Source organism: Haemaphysalis longicornis, unplaced genomic scaffold, assembly GCF_048455015.1.
Source record: "Haemaphysalis longicornis isolate Haplotype H1 unplaced genomic scaffold, Haemaphysalis longicornis Haplotype H1 scaffold_3, whole genome shotgun sequence".
Taxonomy (NCBI): Eukaryota; Metazoa; Arthropoda; class Arachnida; order Ixodida; family Ixodidae; genus Haemaphysalis; species Haemaphysalis longicornis.
This window is the reverse complement of record NW_027526335.1, coordinates 99,687,800-99,705,808: the sequence shown is the minus strand read 5'-3', so window position 1 is coordinate 99,705,808 and position 18,009 is coordinate 99,687,800. Positions and strand designations below refer to the sequence as shown.

Below are 18,009 nucleotides of genomic sequence, written 5' to 3'. Positions count from 1 at the left end.
GATCTCATCATGGTGGTCTTTCCTAGAGGAATGATCAACCGTTTCGGTACGTAATTTGTGTACCGGTACTTCGAAAGATAAATATTGCTGGTTTTCTGACCTTATTGTATATTCCTTGCATGTCCTTCATTCGTTGCCACTATGCCTGGGCATTTGAAGGTTGCTATTTCACAAGACTTCGGAGGATAAATGGGAGGTGGCACCTTGTGCCACTACATCATCATCATCATCATCATCATCATCATCATCATCATCATCATCAGCCTATCTACGCCCACTGCAGGGCAAAGGCCTCTCCCATTATTCTCCAATTACCTCGGTCCTGTGCCGTGAGCAGGCTTCCTAGCCACTGCGGCATTGTCGGCAACGAAAGTGCGGACGCTGCCGCCCGGCTGGCGCATCAAACAGCGACAACTGTACTCATCCCATTGTCTAGGACGGACGCAGCTAGGGTCCTCCGCATTCTTGCCCGGGAAACAGCTATCTCCCAATGGTCTCCAGAAGAATGTACATGCGCACGCATTGGTGCCTTTGACCCGCACCTGCAACGTCCCCTTCCACTAGGCCTCCCACGGTCTGGCGCAACTCTTCTTTGCCGTTTCTGGCTGGGGGTGGCATTCACAAATGCTTACTCGTACTTAATAGGAATGGCAGCAAGGGCGGAGTGCGAAACGTGAGGCACATCGGAGACGATACGCCACGTTTTATGCGAGTGCCCACGCTACTCGGCTGAAAGAAAAAAAAGCTGCCGTGAGCGCTGAGGAACCTGGACTCTCGGCGGCCATTTTCGGAGGGAAAGATTCTGTGCCACTGGCCTTCTCAGTCATCCGCGCAGAAGGCGACTAAGAAACTATTACGTTTTCTACGGGCGACGAACTTGAACACTAGGCTATAGACTGAGAGCCTCCAGTGTCAATCACTGTCAGTGCCTCAGTGCTGGGCATACGTGTCTGCTCCAACTTTTCCTCTTTTTTTTCCTCTCTCTTTTTTGCCCATTTCCCCTTTCCCACGTGCAGGATAGAAAACTAGGCTCTAGCCAGGTTAACTTTCCTGCCTTTCTTCTACATTCTTCCTTCCTTCCTTCCTTCGGTCCTGTGCCAACTGTGACCAATTTATCCCTGCAAACTTCATGATCTCATCTGCCCATCTAACTTTCTGCCGCCCCCTGCAACGCTTGCCTTCTCTAGGGATCCACTCTGTTACCCTTAATGACCAGCGGTTATCTTGCCTTCGCATTACATGCCCTGCCCACGTCCATTTCTTCTTCTTAATTTCTACTAATACGTCTCTAACACCAGTTTGTTCCCTGACCCCCTCCGCTCTCTTCTTGTCTCTTGATGTTACACCTATCATTTTCCGCTCCATTGCCCGCTGAGTCGTTCTCAATTTAAGTTGAACCCTCTTAGTGAGCCTCCAAGTTTGTGCACCGTAGGTGAGTACCGGTAAGATGCAGCTGTCATACACTTTCTTCTTCAGGGACAATGGTAGGCTGCCATTCATTATCTGAGAATGTCTGCCGTATGCACCCCACCCCATTCTGATCCTTCTAATTATCTCTGCCTCATGTTTGGGATCTGGGGTCGCAACTTGGCCTAAGTGGATATATTCGCTTACCACTTCCACTGCCTCGCCACCTATCTCAAACCGCTGTGCTGTCCCGAGGTTATTGATCATTACTTTAGTTTTCATTGATCATTACTACATAGTCTGTAACCTTATGTAGAGGCACTACCAAACTAAAGTAGTGCCACTACATAAGGTTACAGACTATCGGCGCTCTCTTCTGCCATTGTTTCGGGCCGCCGTCATGATCATTGGTCAGTTTGCATCACGTGACACTCCTTACACGGCGACGGTTCATGCGCGCCGCAATATTATTGCTTGTGCGTTTTCAGTCGCTAAACGTTGGTAGATTTAGCTTGTCCTGCCTGCTCGGCGGCTGCGTGCGCCTGACGTCCTTCGGAACGCGAATCAAAGATAACGCTTGTAGTAGCATTTCAGCATCAGAAGTATGTCCCAAGATACCGTTTTTTGGCATCTACGGCAGTGTTGTTAACTAATGACTCGGGAGAAGTTAGCATCGATGCCGTAGAAACACAACCTCGTAACACTGATAAACACGAAAATGGCCGTCGTCGCTTACTTGCATAACTCAGTGGCGCTACTCTTGTACCTTATCTAGTCACACTGGGTGCACCTTTATGCCACAAAAGAATTACCCAGGGCTGTTTTTTAATCGTAGGGAGATATGGAACGGTAATAAAGGTGTTATTTCATGTGTTGCTGCCGCTGATCACTTGTTTATCTGTCAACAACAGTAATGATTAACCTAAAAACGTGTGGGTTCGAGCTAGTTGGTAATCCAGTAAACGTTTTTCAAGCGCGAATATTTAGACAAAGGACGAACGTCTCCGTCCCGTTCATCCTCTGTCTGGATAATTAAGACGCGCCCAAAGTTTTTCAACGGTTCAAGGCAGGGGGAACGAAAGACTTGCAACCTCGAGTAATTTGTTGGTTATATTTTTTTCGATGTATGTAAACACAGCTGTTCACTTGTGAATTTCTGTGATTCTTTTTTTACACCTTTCCCACTAGGGAAGATAGCGAACGATGTCAAGGATAAAATGTATATACCAAACCCTCTTGGGCAACTTCATATGTATCAGCATTTAAATGTTTTACTTCATCCTAGATTTGAAACACAAAGGCAAATAAAATGTCTCATTGTTCTGAGTCGCTTTTATAAGGCAAGGTCGCCGTCCCCCCACTCCTCTTCTTGCCTTTTACAAATTCCAAAAATTTGTCAGAGGATTTCTCTGTGAAATAAATTCAGCTGCAGGAAGTTTTATCCGCCCTCCCGCAAAAACGCGCACTGATACTGTTTCCCCCTTTCTCTAACGCGTACGACTGCCCCAAATTAGAAGCGATATTGCTTCATAGCAGAAACCAGGCATATGCACCTAATCATACGTTAATTTTTGCACCCACAACGTTGGCTATTACCGGAAAGTTGAATGCTTTGCGGGTCAATTTTTTTAGGTTTATTCTAGCTTAACGAGGAAGGGCTGTGTTTGTGCTGGTCGCCCCGGCTTTGTTAAAAATTTCAACGGTTCAACAGTCATTTAAAAACTTTTCAATTAAGAACTTTGCTATTCGGCTTCCTGAGAAAAACTTCTAGGTGTTTGGACTTGAACTGAGGTGCCTCAAAAGCTGAACCACCACTACCTAGAACTGTTTTCTTCGTGGCCAGTTGGTACGTACAGCGAGTAATTCAACGAACCATTCCAACGGTATGCTTCAATGTTCCGAGCCCCAAAAAACGGTATCATAAACTATCGCTTTTAGCATGCTTGTCGCACTGCAGAATAGACTGCAACTATACTAGAAAATTGTGAGAATATATTCAGCACGTTTTTCGAGTACAATCTGCTACACAGTTCTGTTCATTCATTTACGAAGTACAATTATTGTCCTCATCTTATATTTGTTGAAGAGCGAGCCGTGAGTACATATGTCGAAATTTTGTGCACGTAGTAAGGCGTTCGGCACCTGACCATATTTCGGTACACACTTGATTTAATGCCCTGTTGGCCGACTGTGTGATTGTGTCCAATCACCATGGCTCACGGCTCTACTATGGCTCGAAAATGGTACAGTTCACCAGCGAATGAAGTCGAGGATGAAAAAGAAGCACACAGGACGCTCTGCGTGTGCGAGTGTCGTGTGTGCTTCTTTCTTCACATTCAACTTCATTCGCTAGTGAAATGCATTCAAACCATTTCCAACTAGCGCAACGTTCTGCCTTAATCTTCATTGGTAGTGGTAACCAGGGACGCGCGTCCAAATCGTCATGAATTCGCACGGAACATTATCACCGCATCACCAGATACTAGATGTCGGACGAAATGGCAACGCTTATGGCCTAATTTTCACTATGGGACGACGTATTCGCATATAGAAGCGCCCAATACAGTTCCAACATTCTTCACTTCAACAACGCTTTTTTTCTACGAAAGAATTGTGCGCCACTTATAATGTTATGGGCAGTTTTATAACCTCAACTAAACGTTCGTTTTTGACGAGAGAAAGTATTGCGCGAAAGAAATTAGAGAGAGAGAGATTTGCTTTGAACACCCTATGAGGTTATGCGGATGGGGAAAACAATACTTTCTCCCTCCCCGATCGTCCTGCGGGGCACTCAGATTAGAAGACTGGAACGGCAGCTTCCACCACCCGTCGTATTCCCTCTCTCTGATGAAGGCCCACTGCCCGTGACGTAGCGGCCGCCGCGGAAACCTGTCGCACGGCCTCGAGTATTTGTGATTGCATTTGCTTAGTGTCATGATTGTGATAACATTAACGGCGGCTTTGTAGAATCTGGAGCATAAATAGCGGTCGCACTTTCTCTGCGAGCAGCAGTAGCCGCTCAGGCAAGAAATTCCCTTCCCGCCCGGCCCGCTAGAGGTGGGCCGCAGAAGGCGTGCTTCGATCCGAAGATTTTCTTCTTCCGTCAAGCAACCAAGCGGTGCGTACCGACCGACGGAGGCCAGGGCGGACCTTTATATCACCCCTGCTCTGCGTTTTGTGTGGACTGTCGGATAAGACAGACCCGAAAAACTCGAGAGGTAAAGACACCATTTGAGTGTGCATGTGTGTGCATGGAAGCCTGTTCATTTCTTTATGTGTCTTTCGGGCCTGCGCCGTCTGTTTTGGGCCCGTAGTAGTTTCTTTTCGACACCATCGTCAATTGCTTTGCTCAGAACATAAATGATCCAATTTTCTTTCGACTTCACTGCAAGATATTGCTTGGGTGGCTTTTGGGGTCTTCTGTGGTGGTGTTTGGGATGCATGCTTCTCCAAAATTGTGGAGCCACAGCGTTTGATTTCCCGACAGACCAATATTTACCTCATTTTCTTTTCAACTATACCCTTTCATGCCGCACTCTTTGTCCTGTTTTGTGTTTGCGCCGTCCATACTTTTGTGGGACATCTCAATGTCAGGATCCCGGATAATCACCTTTACAAGTTCTGTAATGCTTTGGCATAGATAACATGCAGGCGGGATGCATGTTTGACTTGCAGTCGTGTGCTCTTTATTATGACGTGCACACACACACACACACACACACACACACACACACACACACACACACACACACACACACACACACACACACACACACACACACACACACACACACACACACACACACACACACACACACACACACACACACACACACACACACACACACACACACACACACACACACACACAGCCACACACACACACACACACACACGCACACACACACACACACACGCACGCACAAACATCTGCTTTCAGGCTTCCATGGTTAATTTCCATACTATTTGCCTGTAATATCGGCAGCGCTGACCTCTTGCTTCACATACGCGTGTATGTTGGGGCTGGTATGTCGGGTACAAAAATCCTGCCTTTCAGATGTCCACGCACCCCTGTAAATTTAAACATCTGACTTTTCCCATCGACGCTTTTATGTGGCCGCTTATCCTAACTGTATTTTTTTCTTTCCTTACCCTGAGTGGTGAATCCAGCCTCATATATTTTGTCTAGCTCCATTTGTTCTGTTGCTCACTGTTTTCGTTTGCGTACAGGCTTGGTCGACCAGAGAAAGCCTTCCTTTGTAGTAGGTACGTCTCGTTTTCATTGACACTTAACGCCACGTGTGTCCCAGCGGCAATACGCTGTAAGTGGCCTAAAAAAAACTCCTCGATATATAGACTCAACCACAAATTATTACATTGTATGGCCTACGCTACAAATATTTTGTAGTACGTGTGAGGTGCCGTTGCTCGTGTGTCCATGGCCGTAGAGAATTGAGTGCTGGGACTCTTAAAATTTACAAATTCCTCAACTGCTCTTAATATGCCTTTAATAACGAGTCAGACGCTCTTTCCCAGAACTACCATGGCGAGTTACGTGATGGAACTCCTGGACGAGCTGGACGCTCGTGCCGATCCGCGAACCAAGGACTTGCTCTTCGTGGGCAACCCTACCTTGGTCCTGTCTCTGATTGCCGGCTACCTGTACGTGGTCAAGGTCTGGGGTCCAAAATGGATGGAGGGCCGTAAGGCCTACGACCTCAAGCATGCCATCATGACCTACAACGCCAGCATGGTGCTCCTGAACAGCTTCTTCCTGTGGAAGTTTCTCCGCCACTCTTACCTAGGCGGCGGCTACAGCTGGATCTGCCAGGGAATTGATGTCCACGACCCTAACTCCCTCCCCCTAATTAACTTCGGCTGGTGGTACTTCGTGGTCCGTGTCCTCGACTTTGCCGACACCCTCTTCTTTCTGCTGCGCAAGAAGTACAGCCACATCTCGTTCCTGCACGTGGTCCACCACTCGCTGGTCGTCTGGAACGGCTGGCTGTTCCTCACCTTCGGCCCAGACGGTCAGGGAATCCTGGGGGTGTGCATAAATTCCTTCATCCACGTCGTCATGTACACCTACTACTTCCTGTCCGCATTCGGTCCCTCGGTGCAGAAGTACCTGTGGTGGAAGCGGTACATCACGCGCATGCAGATCCTGCAGTTCGCGGTCTTCATAGTGTATGTGAGTGTTCCGCTCTTCAAGGACTGCGGCTACCCACGCTTCTTGGTTTACCTGGCCATCTCCCAGTGCTTCTTCTTCATGGTGCTGTTCATCAACTTCTACCTCAGCACTTACGTGAGGACCAAGCGTGGTGAGGTGCACTTTTTCTGCGGAAACTATGAGGCCACTTCGGCGGCTACAGTTCCCACAGAGGCCAGAAATGTCAACGGCAAGGCGAATGGACACCACAACGGCCATACCCACATGCAACGGCATAAATTGGCGTGAAGTGAAAGTTCGAGGACTCTAGAACATTGAAGACCACGCGGAAAAAACATGCAGTGAGAGCATGCACTCGCACACTTGAACAGGCCGGGAGGTTTGTCACGTTAAATTATTTGCATGTTTTACGACTTGATACTACCGCTTACGAAGCGTTTTTTGTTTCACTGTGCCCATATGAACCGCCGATGGTGTGGTTCAATAAATCAACATTAATCAACTTCAGCGAACGGTTTTGGATTTGTGAAAGTGAGAGGCACATAGTCCATTCGCGACATCGAAGCTTGAATGACTACACTTGGGTGCAGTGTCGCAAAGCTGACAAGCTTCGTGAATCATTCTGCACCAATTATATGGCCTTGCTTGGCAGGTATCGGTGGGTTATACGATTTGAATTCAGGGGTCATTCATTTTATTCAAATTCATTGTATCATTTCTTTACAGAATTTCAGTTTCTGGATGATGCACATCAAGCATTTTGTGTGTAATGTCACGCTGATAGTGTTAAGTGTATATTTGTAGAGCGAATATTACAGCAGGTCTACGTTTTTGCAGTGTCCTGTTCTGACGTCATGGTCTGCAGCTGGTTCATCAGTAATCTCATCATCGCTCTTTCCGACAGGAAGGACGAACAGTTTCTGTACATAATTTCTGTACCGCTACTTCGATCGAGGAATAAATATTGTTTATTTCTGACCTTGTTGTATGCCTCTTGCATATCCTGCTTACAATGCCGCTACGGCTGGGCTTTTGGAGGTTGCTATTTCACAGGACTTGCGGAATGAAAAAGAAGTGGGACCCTGTTACAGAAAAAGTTTTAACAATGTGTTTTTTTTTTGTTATTGTCAGGAGACGTGTGGTTCTGACAAATCCGTCAATTCACGTGTTGCTTCCTCTAGTTAGTTACGGTTGTGTCAATAATAGTAACGTGCAGGTGCAGTGGGCACAAAAGATATGTGAACTCGGGAAGGCGTGTTGATGCGGCAACTGCGAACAATGTTGACGTCAATATAGGTGGACCGAATTTCTTTCGGTAACTGTATGCTTATAAAAATTCAAGCGTTTGCGCTGTACCCCAATACCGAACGACAAAACTAAATCAAATCTCTTGACTTACTTATCCGCGCTTATAAGAAAACGTGGACGTGGCTCCTCACGTCCCTTTTGACTGATACAAATGATATTTGGGATTGATGTGCCTTTAAAAAAATCAGCTGAAGAAAGTTTCATCCTCCCATACGGAACAGGGAGACAGTTGCTATTTAAGATTACGCAGTTAAACTCGCTGAAGCTACACTTGGTTATGAGGCGCGCCTTGGTAGAAGGCTTCCAGATTAATGTCGACCACCTTTGGATCTTTTACGTGTGCCTAAATTTCGACAAACGGGAGTTTTCGCTTTTCATCTCCACCTGAAAATCATCCACCACTGCCGGGATATCGAACTCGCGTCCTTGGGCTTAGAAGCACATGCCTTTGCACCTAATTGACAGCGGGGGTGACTGCTGCAATTTCTCTTCTGTAGAATAAACCAGGACTGTTTATTGTAGTGATATTGTATCTAACAAATGCTTTTGAGTACCTGCATATTTGCACACTTCGGATGTCGGGAGCGAGGGTGCGTGCACCACTGCGATATGTCGCCCTCTCCTCGCTCACATGTTTGCCTTGTCTCCATGTCGCAAGAGCGCTGGATGCACTGAAAGTACCACCGCCGCTTCAGCTGAAAGAGTTGGTCACGTTGAGAGCAATGCGGCGCGTAATCGCCTGCAGCTGCGGCCAGTGCTTGCGTGGGGAACGCGTGCACGCTCTCGTAAAGCCTACTGTTGAGCTCGTCAGGCTTTCTTGAAGAAAACCAGCGCGAAGGAATGCAGACGAAAAATGCCGCATAACGTTTGATGGCACTGTAAGGTTTCTTTCGTGGTGCAGTAGCTCGGGAATTGAGCAATGAGCTGGCTACCAAGAATGCGCCTTTGCTTAACGGAGTCATGGCTGAGTCATTTGGCGGGTTCGGTGCTTGTAACGAACAAAACATACACCACCGGAATTCGTCTCCAGTAATATGCATTAACTGCAAGCATTGTGTTTGCTAGGAAAATTACTGGCACAATTCTAATATTAACACTGATTAAGAAGGTAAGCAGGTCCAACTATTCTAAGGTCAGTTGCCCTTGCACAACAATTTTGGCGGCCGATTTTGTCGTGTTTTTGTTTTTTGGCTGGCACCTCAGTGCTCATAGAAATCTGAGTACCGGACAGCACTAAGCATGGTTTGGGCGCGACCCAGGTGTCCATCGTTTTTTGCTCACGTTACTTTACCCCATATGCAAAGCTATGTCGGCAATGTGACTCACCATACAAGAGAATAGGCGCTCGTGTGAGCCGAGCACACAGTGGCCGCAGATACTATCTCGCGCCGCATCGCTAACAATTGTTTTCAGCGCTCTTGAGGCATGGCGACAAGCAAGCATGCGAGCGAGAAGAGGGCAACATAGCGCAGTGGGACACGCATCCTAGCTCCCGACATCTCAACTGCGCATGTCCGTGCGTTTTCCACGGCCGCTGCCAGGTGACAGCACCGGTATCTTCGGCAGTGCACTCCGCGGTTCGTATTTGAATTGTCCATGACTGTACAATCGATAAAGGCATGCCCTCTTTAGTTGGAATATTTTTACGCTTAGTACCATTGCATTAATTATTCGCGGTATGGATGACACCCGCTGTTATGCTGTTGTTTTTATGGGTATGCCATCCATCAGGCGAGTCTCATTTTTACAGCAGCCCGCTTCTTTTCTGCGGCTATGTTTTTAGGTAAACTCGGCGCCCATTAGGCGGCTTCCTCATAAAGCCCACATGCGTGCCATGGGGTCCGCCAGTCACACACAGCGAAGCAAGGGAATGGGCCCACCGACGTGCCTGTGGGCCCCATGTCTCTCAAAAAGTAAGATACATTTGAAAGAAATTTCTTCGACCGACGAGTGAAATTAGTTTTTGACAAACAAAGTGAGCTGCCAAAATACAGAGATGACGGTGATACAACGGACTTGTGGCTAGGCGTTCTCATTGCCTCGTGCTGCCACAGAATTGGTGACCACGGACATCGGACATGGCTGACGATAATCACGTCCTGGTCACCAATTCTGTGGCAGCGCGAGGCAAAGTGAACGCCGCGCCACAGAGGACTCATGTAGCAGCACAGTAGAAGACGACGAAGCACCACTCTGAGATTCGCTGCCTGAGCCTCGTGGCGCGTGCAGTCAGTGCTCTTAGAAACTCCGAGCGTTTGACCAGACATAGCTGCCGCTGACCCGTCAGCTGCTGCCTTCTGTTCTAAATATATGTGTAATTCTGTGGCTCGGCGTTCTCATTGCCTCGCGGTGCCACAGACTCAATGCTACAAAGGAACTCAGCAGAATGGAGAGTTCGGCAAGTTGGTATTGCGACACGGTTTTGGAAACAGCGTGTTAAAACAGGACCACAAGGAAAAGAACAAGACAGGTCGAGCGCTCACCCTGTTTTAACGCGCTGATTCCAAAACCATGACATAAGGGAACTCAACCCACTTTAATGATGCTACTTAAGGGTGGCAGCGGATCCAGCTTCCAAAGAAGAGAACACCCACGCGGGATGATCGGATGAGTCGGTCCAGGTTTACAATGCAGCCCAGACCACTGGTGAAAATTCCCATTAGGCAAATCCCAAGACATGAAATCGCACATATATCATTGGTCACACTGCGCCCTGTGCCAAACTACCAGAGATGGCGTCTGTCACATTTGATGGCGTAGTGAACAGCGCTCACATAGCCCCGTACGATGAAAAGCACGCTAACCGACTCAGCAAATTTGATCACTTGTCCATCTCGCAGAACGGCCGCTTTGAAACAATAGAAGTAGCCATTAAGCCGATCCCGTCCAACAAGAACCCAATACGCGGGCTCATTCAGGTGGATTCAACCGAAAGCGATGAGACCTTTCACAGCTGGGTGTGATGTGAGCACGCCGAAACTTTAAAAGTGCAAAAGAAGGGAAAATCCGACAGGGCTATTCTGACCTTCAACTCATCAAGTCTGCCTCGTACCATCAATTACTTCATGGAGTTAGTCCGAGTAGCAAGATATTGACCTAAAAGACTTGTATGGTTCAACCGCCACTGAATTGGCTACATGTCCAAAATTTCCCCTCTCCAAGCATGTGGGGTGAGGGTTGACGAACGCACAGTGCAGAAGCTGAATGTGACCCACAACGTACTGTTCGTATGCAAGGAGAACGGCCACTTCTTGGTTAGCAAGGTGTGCCCCAGCCGTCTCCGAAAGACAGAAGGACGTAACACAAGTTCGACGTCCTGCATCAAGCAATACCCTCCGGAAAAGGACTAAACCACGAGCCTTCGCCACTACCTTGGACAAAACTCTCGCCACTCCTAGCACCATCCGAACGTATAAGACGCTTAATTGCACCTGGGGTAGTGATCACTCTTCCATCTTTCTCGATCTTAGCAGTAAGAAATTTTGTGCCCATCACACTGTGAATCACGCAAATTCGACTTCGTTTAGAGAATATTTTTCTGTGGATTTCTGCTGGGAATTTGCTGATTTTGTTAGATCTATTACCTCATCGCGCAACACTGCGATCAAGTCCATCACCCGTACGGTGGATGTCGGGCAACCTAACGCGCACATGTTTCATCGTCTCGAAAAAAGCAGAGCGCCTTACCCATCGTTATCGTAAGGGTGCTAAGCAGCACCATCATTTAATGCACCTCAAACACCATTATAACATCATCAAACAACATCAGGTCAACATTCAACGCAAGCATTGGCACGATCTCTGTCAGCAACTAGGCCATGAATCCATTCTCTCTCGTCCGTGTTTGCCGTGGCCTGAATGGCCGCGCCAAGAAAAAGTCGCCCCTCATTGATGACATGTGCCTAACGCAAGAGTACTCTCAAGTAGAATAAAATCTCATTCACGCCTTCTTCCTTTATGCTGTGAAGGATCCATCGGTTCTCCATGGCCTTCCCGTTATTGACGTTATGGATCCCCTTCGAGAGCTAGATCCTCACTTCACTATAGGAGAGCTTCAGACAGCCATCTCAATGGGCCGCTAAAATCAGCACCAGGACATTTTTTGTGACAGACTACCCTACGGCATAAGAAAGAGTTTTCATATGCACAACACTGCACCCTTAACACGCCAAAATCCAAGAGACCGCTGCTGGGGCCCCCATATGATCATGTCACATAGCAGGATCAACGCAATCTTCCCTCGCATGCCCTGGACATTCTACTTAATCATTGGACCTCGGGGACAGTCGCTGACCATCTTAAAATTACCATCATTTATCCAATACCTAAGCCTGGTAAGGACCCTAATACACCAAAACTTGCGCCCCGTAGTATTAACTGCGGTACAATGTAAACGCATTGAGCCAATGTTAAACAAAAAACTAACGCATTACCTTGAGGGCTCAGGATGATTCCACCCCGCCCCTAGAGACTTTCGGCCCCATATGAGCACTCATGATTACCTGTGGCTCCTACGCCGTGTCATTAAGAGAACTGCTCGCACGGATTTGCCAGATTATGTGATTGCACTGGACATTCACAAAGTTTTTGATAATGTAAATCAATCGGGCATATTGAAGGTATTGGCTAGTGCGTTCCCCAGTCGAAACGCTCAAAATTGGGTGCGACATTTCCTTCAGCACCGGCCCATCCGACTAAATGCTTCCCTACACCAGCCGACCGCTTTATATATAGATCGCGGTGTTCCACAAGGCTCCATCTTAGCGCCAAATTAGTTTATCCTAGCCATGAATCTGGTGGCACGAACACTCGAACAAGACACCGCTACTCGGTTTGTCTTTACACGGATTACGTAGTGGTCTGGACAGAAGATAAATACTATCTCTTTAAAGGCCCTATGCAAACGGAACTCCAGGCTGTCGTATTGAGCCTTCAACTCTCCCTTTTCCTACGTTGACGGCAAGAATAGCACAAATTCAGATCAGGTCATTTCCATCCCTATCGGGGATACGCAGCTGGATTCTCATAACGGAAGCATTTGTCTTCTCGGCCTGCCCATTAGCAGTTGCAATAGCCCCCGCAAATGGATCATTAATCTGAAAGCAACTTGGCGCAATACCATGCATGTAATCCTCGGCCTATCCAATAATTTTTGTGGTGCCCGTCAACAGGCTTATACAATGCTTGGCCGTGCAACAGCAAACGGGCGCCTCACTTGCGGCTTTCCGGTATATGATCTTCGCCCAGCTCACGTAAGGTATTTCCATATGGTAAATCGGCTCCTTCTCAGTACAGTTAATAATCGTCCTCAGTTCACTTCCGTACGCCTTCTTCCCCAAATTGTACCCCTCCCCTCCCTTGATACTCTAATAGAAGAGACCAAGCTTGGTCTTCAGGAACATCTTGAGCAGTCCCCCTAAGGCAAGGCTAGCTGTAGGCTCATGGGACTATATGGACAGTAATTTTGGCCCCACTCGTTACCAATTATCCCTTTGGCCCCGGGAGTGGCCTGCGATTGGCATCCCCCAGGGTCGCCCTATACCTCGGCGGCAGACGACAGCACGCGAATTTACGTTCTTACCATTCAGAAAAAGATGGAGAACGAAGTTTGCATCTTGATGTCGACATCTTGATCGACATGAGGCTGGGATAGCATGGACACTTTCGGACTCCCCCTTGCTGAACGGTTCCCGGAAGATCTCCAATACATATGGCCTAGCTAAAGAAGCCGAACTCGTGAGTGTCCTGGGTGCTGTCCGCTCCATATGCGACCATTGTGACTCTCTCTCAGCCCAGAAATTTCACATCATTAAGGATTCTCAAGTCGCCATTCAAGAATTGAACCGAACATTTTCACCTAATTATACGGCCCCGAATGTACTATATGCCATCCGAGTCCTTCAACTGGAAGGCATCGCCGTCCGCATCGTATGGTCCCGGGACCACGCCTGGGCAAAATGGCAACTCCACGGCTCACACCGCCGTCCGGGAGAGACTTGGCACACCTCTAGTGGTTTACAGTGTCCCGTTGCAACACAGACCACGACCAGGCTGGAAATTTCACCTGAGGAAAGTCAAGGCAGAGAGTCGGGCCTAGTTCACACCAACCCAGTGGTGTGAACTAGGCCCGCTCAAGACGCTCAGATGCTCGGGGGAGGTTATAGCTGTTAAGATATATGCTAACACGCAGTAACCCCTCATGAAGTACGTAAGTGGACCCGCGGAGCCAGCTTGCAGATCCAATGCTGCCCGTATTGTGACGGGACATGCATCTCTAACCTATATCATTTGATATGGCACTGTGCACACTTCACGGCTGGTCGCGAGCCACTACTGGACCTCGGTTCCCCACCCGCAGATGAAGAAGCGCATTTGCAACGCGTTCAAGCAGACCCTTCTGCGCTAGAGAAAATAACTGAATACTCACTAACCAATGGTCTCCACAACTTGGTGTGATAACCTAGACCGACTCCTGTCATGAACGTAGCACCTATCTCTTCACGAACTCTACGAACTATATCTTCACGGAACCCTAGACTTTAAAATCCTATCCACCAATTCAAGAGCTTTACCTTGAACAGTGATATCTTTTCGGTTATTCCCTCCTTTTTTCCGTGTTCCTCTCGTTCCCCGCCAGGGAATTCATGCCCTTGTCTGACAATAAAGCTATTCCTCCTCTTCTCACTTCACTCACGATCATTCATCATCGTCGCAAAAAAAAATTGGCTTTCCTGCAGGGCGCACTGGCGTACAACGGCATCCGTGAGGACACTAAAGCTTCACTCTAAAAGCAACGCAAAGAATTTTTCGCTGTTCGGTAGAGAGCGGTGTACACTGATTCGTTCTGAGTGACTCTGACTGCTTGGGCCCTATTTTCAGATTCGCCAGATCACCTCAATCTTCGTACAGCCTGTTCTGATTGGCTCATTAAAAGACCTTTAGAAGGAACTTGTCGGCGCCCTCTCAGTACAGCGCCGCACAGGCAAGGGGGAGAATACGGTTCCTTTTCTGGTGCATAAAGAGTTCTGGGGCATTGGAAGCGCCACGGCATGTATAAAATCACCAGTGCTCAAAGGAGCCAGAAAGTAGCCAAGTCGCCAAATTGAAATTTCAGTCTCCACGGCCACCCCAAAAGTCGCCAGTTTGGCGAGAAATCTTGTAACCCTGGCTTGGGGCTATATTGTTATGTGGCGGCACGACATAGACGACACGAACCATTGATTGATTGTAGGGTTTAACGCGCCGACGCAACGCAGGCGATGAGGCGCGCCGTAGTGGAGGGCTCCGGATTAATTTTGACCACCTGGGGATCTTTATCGTGCGCCGAAATCTCGTACACACGGGCGTTCTTGCTTTTCGCCTCCATCAGAAAAGCGGCCGCCGCGGCCGGGAATCGAACCCACGACCTCGTGCTCAGCAGCGCAACGCCTTAGCCACTGAGCCACCGCGGCGGGTCGACACGAACCACAGAAAATGAGGGCCGATCTATTTACACTATATACATGCAGCCATAACTGAGCCCGGGCTGGCTGTGCCACGGACCAAACTTTTTCCTTGTCGTCTTTTGTTGGTGAACCATGGCGGGGCGGGAATTGTCCTTTCCCGCGACATCTCCCCCAGTCGACCCCGGGGCAAGTTGACGATTGAATGTGGATGAGTGCTGCGATAAAAAATGCGTACGAATCGCTTGCCGCCGCGAATGACGATGATGGTGTTGATGATGCCTCGCCCAATTTCGTCGGTAACCCCATTGTCTCCAATCCATACACGAAGTGACTCACCCAGCTCATTTCTGAAGAGTTTGGACTAAAAGAGGCTGGAATCCCTATAGCATTGTGCGCGGAGCGTTTATTAGTTCTGAGCTAAACACCACAAGCGTAGGTTACATAAGTGATTGTCTGTTAGGAGCTGGCTGTTGACAGACCCGCCGCGGTGGCTCAGTGGCTAAGGCGTTCTGCTGCTGAGCACGAGGTCGTGGGCTCGATTCCTGGCCGCGGCGGCTGCTTTTCTGATGGAGGCGAAAAGCAAAAAACGTCTCTGTGTACGGGTTTCGGCGCACGTTAAAGATTAAACGCTACAATCAATCAATAATAATAATAATAATAATAATAATAATAATAATAATAATAATAATAATAATAATAATAATAATAATAATAATAATAATGAAACTTTATTTCTGTTTCATAAACACAATCAATCAATCAATCAATCAATCAATCAATCAATCTGGCTGTTGACAGGCCAACACAACAAATGCTGCCACACTCGCCGCATACGGCTTCGCTACACAAATCGGGGCGAATTCCGATTTGGAAGGAAATTGCACACTGATACAATATTAGGATGGGTGAGTTCATCTGTACGTAAAAATTCTCTCTCTTGCCGTCTTTCATTATCGTCCAAACCAGTGCAATTATTGACGACATGACTTCTGTTCCTCTTTATCTACCATTACTTCGCTCCTCATTAGCGAAGTGTGAAGTCACTCTTCTCGTGAGCAGTCGAATCACGACACCGGTCTTGAAGAAGTGAAAAATCGTTGTCTTTCTTCCTAGTTTTCAGACATAGTAAACTCGTGATGAGTGGAATCGGGCTGCCACTTTGCGTCAACCTGGCTACAAACGTAAGAGGTAGGATGAGCAATGCCTTCATTCTGGTAAAGATAAGGTCGTGCCGATGATTATAAAGATGCGTTGTTATGAGCGTTGAAGTAAACTGACAACAATATAGTTAAACCTGGATGTAACAAACCTCTATGTAACGATTCCAGGCTGTAAAGAAGTTTTTCAATTCCCCCTTGCCAGCTCCATTGACACCCATGTGTTCGCGACCCCTTTGTAACGAAGTCGTTACGAAGTTTAACCTTGATTAACGAATTCGCTGCGCTGACGTGTCATTGTTTTTTTTTCCCCTTTTTCTGAAAAAAAAACTGTTGGGAAATGTACTAGCTAATATAGCGAATTTCGCCCGCACCTCAAGATACCGCGTGTTTTCACGTGCGACTGCGCTGCTGGCTAGGCTGTCCTGTCGGCGTGTAGTCACGCGACACCACTGCTATCCGTGGCTTCGGTTCGTCGGTGATGAGTCCTGCTACCTAAGAACGAAAAGTTACTTATTTTCAAGATAAGCTCGCAATTTTAAATGCCGTCTCCGCCCGGTACAGTGCCCGAGATATCACCCTCTTAACAATTTTGAGTGCGGAAAAGAGAAAAAAGTTCGCGAAAAAGCGCCATTTCATCGTAGGTTTGGTCCTTGAAACGCGCTGAGGCACCGAAAACTTTCGAAAGGTAAAATTGACACTAAAGTTACGTTTGTGGATAGGGGATAGGTGACCTTTCTTCTTTGGAATACCGTGTTTGGAATACTAAGCTCTTGGAAATAACGCATTTTGTCAATGTGAAATAAATCCTTGAAGGCTGAGTTCACCGTCAGTGACGTCTAGCATTTTGTTTTCGTTTCCGCTTCATTCACGCGAGTCTTCACTCGAAACCTGCACGTAACGAAAGCCTTCATGTAAGGAAAAATTGCGAATTTTTGTCAACTTCGTTATATGCAGGTTTAACTGTACGGCTTGCACTGAGTTTGCGTTTACTATGTCCCCATGGTCTGCAGCAAAACACGTTTAAGAATCCCTCCACCCCATTCCCCTATATTCTGCACTCCGGCTTGGTGTAGCTCCTCCGCTGACCCGATTTTTATTATTGCGTACAGCCATGAACAACGGGTGGAAGCTAAGATGTGCCCACATTACAAATTTATCGTATATCTTACAGCAGAGAAACTTTTTTGTGCGCAGGAGTAGTCAATTTACCCCTAAGGTGTGGTACAGAAAGAAGCGCCCATTTGAGCACAGGCTGCCTTCTGGGAAGGAAACAATTGAAATCGCTATCAGGTCTGTAAACATTTGCTCTCAACTGCAGAATTTATTTTTTTGGCGCTTGTATACCATACGTTACAGGCGTCCAAAAGCAGACGGGAATGTTTACGGAAGAAGAAAAAGACCAGACTTAAGCCCTATTTTTGGTCCACGTAGGGTGGCCTTGAGTCCGAGGGCTGTCAAAATTAATCTTCACTGTGGTCGCGAGTGCTCGTCTCCAAGGCTGTCTCGGTCCCCCGCGTCC

The 18,009-nt window shown here is 47.6% G+C and overlaps 1 protein-coding gene and 1 pseudogene across 2 annotated transcripts in view; one reads left to right on the top strand and one right to left on the bottom strand.

Moving 5' to 3' along the window:
- The window catches only part of LOC144175350 (uncharacterized), a 199,533-nt gene that overhangs the window by 10,723 nt on the left and 170,801 nt on the right, over window positions 1–18,009 (bottom strand). The gene's annotated exons all lie outside the window — the stretch shown is intronic.
- On the top strand, window positions 4,426–6,865 carry LOC144173688 (very long chain fatty acid elongase 7 pseudogene; annotated as a pseudogene). Its single transcript, XR_013323359.1, has 2 exons — window positions 4,426–4,625; window positions 5,944–6,865. The product of XR_013323359.1 is annotated as a very long chain fatty acid elongase 7 pseudogene (transcript).